Below are 2,050 nucleotides of genomic sequence, written 5' to 3'. Positions count from 1 at the left end.
CCTTCTTTGCCAAAATAATGAACCCCATCTCCAGTTTGAACCCCAGTCGCCTGACGATAACTCTCGATCGCCAGAATGAACCCCGTTCTCCAGAAAATGTCGCAACATCTCCCTTTCTCCATTTGAACCCCATCCCCAGAAAATGTATCCACATTTCCTTTTCTCCATTTGAACCCCAGAAAATGCCTCAGCATCTCCTTTTTTCATTTCCTTGGCCTGAACACCACTTTGGTCTGGACACCTCTTCGGTCTGGATACCGGGAAACTGGCCGGATTGCCGCAAGCTGCATCGATCTAATCATCATGAGCTTCTTCGATCTGGAAATCGGAATTGGCCGGAGTGCCACAAGTTCTTCGTCCTGACTGTTGAGAACCTCTTCGATCTGGAAATCGGAAACTTCTTCGATCTGGAAATCGGAAACTTCTTCGATCTGGAAATCGGAAACTGGCCGGAATGCCGCAAGTTCTTCGTCCTGACTGTTGAGAACCTCTTCGATCTGGGAATCGGAAACTTCTTCGATCTGGAAATCGGAAACTGGCCGGAATGCCACAAGTTCTTCGTCCTGACTGTTGAGAACCTCTTCGATCTGGGAATCGGAAACTTCTTCGATCTGGAAATCGGAAACTGGCCGGAATGCCACAAGTTCTTCGTCCTGACTGTTGAGAACCTCTTCGATCTGGAAATCGGAATCTTCTTCGATCTGGAAATCGGAAACTGGCCGGAATGCCGCAAGTTCTTCGTCCTGACTGTTGAGAACCTCTTCGATCTGGAAATCGGAATCTTCTTCGATCTGGAAATCGGAAACTGGCCGGAATGCCGCAAGTTCTTCGTCCTGACTGTTGAGAACCTCTTCGATCTGGAAATCGGAATCTGGCCGGATTGCCGCAAGTTCTTCGTCCTGACTGTTGAGAACCTCTTCGATCTGGAAATCGGAAACTGGCCGGAGTGCCACAACGACCCATGCTGAGGATGACAAGCCCTGAGCCGACTGCTCTCTATTCAACCCTGGCAGACAAACCCTTCACGTTTAGCTGGGGATTATCTTCCTTCTTGTTTTTTCTTTTTGGACCCCGAAACTTTCTTGATTAACATTCCCATCTCTGCTCGACAGAAACTTACCCTCCAGTATCGTACTACTGGGAAATATTCTTGATTAAAACCATGATGCTAGACTCCTCGGAGTAACACCTTCACTGTCTGATAAAACCAATCCTCAAGCGGTAACCACGGCTTGAATCGCGCTGATCGCGTAACGTCCTCTGATTTTATTTCCATCTCTGTCCGACGGAAACATTTCCTCCAATATCGCACTACTGGGGAACATTGCTGATCTGACGTCATGATGCTAAACCCCTCGGAGTAACATCTTCGCTTTCTGGCACAACCACCTCTCAAACGGTAACCACGGCTTGAGACTAGCTCTATGCTTGCAACAATGATGCATGATCTTTTTCTGCGTAATGCTCCATAATTATGGAAATGCTACGCGATTCATTATTTTTTCTATGCAATATGCTATGCTTACTCTACATGATGAATGCATAAAAAGTATCCCCCTCAAGGGACTCTTCTGAGGAGCACGAGACACTCCGTTGAGGAACTCGTCAATACTCCGATCTCCACCCTGCTGGGGAACAGCACTGTTGCTGGGAATAAGGCAACCCTTGCTGGGGAAGAACCTCCTTTGCACCCAATCCTACTCGAGAAACTGCTGGGGATAAGCACCACCAACACTCTGTGGGGATACATCAGTTTTTCTTGCTGGGGATATCAATCCTAACCCTGCTTCTGGAAAAACCCTTACAGATACCAGACGACTTTACTGGGGAAATGCTCACAGATACTCCGCTGGGGAAATAGCAATCTCCAGGCTCAACTGGGGACGCATCACTCTATCACCTGCTGGGCAACCCTCCTGACCCTGCTAGGGAAATGCCTATTATTCCGCTGGGAACAACCCATGCAATCCATAGGTAGGATCAACTCAGCTGAGCATGCAAACATCCGTCCGCTACGGGAACTTGTTCAATCCACTGGTAGGATGAACAC

This window comes from Lathyrus oleraceus, chromosome 3 (assembly GCF_024323335.1).
Source record: "Lathyrus oleraceus cultivar Zhongwan6 chromosome 3, CAAS_Psat_ZW6_1.0, whole genome shotgun sequence".
NCBI classification, from domain to species: Eukaryota; Viridiplantae; Streptophyta; class Magnoliopsida; order Fabales; family Fabaceae; genus Lathyrus; species Lathyrus oleraceus.
The sequence above is the reverse complement of the archived record's forward strand: the minus strand, read 5'-3'. Positions refer to the sequence as shown.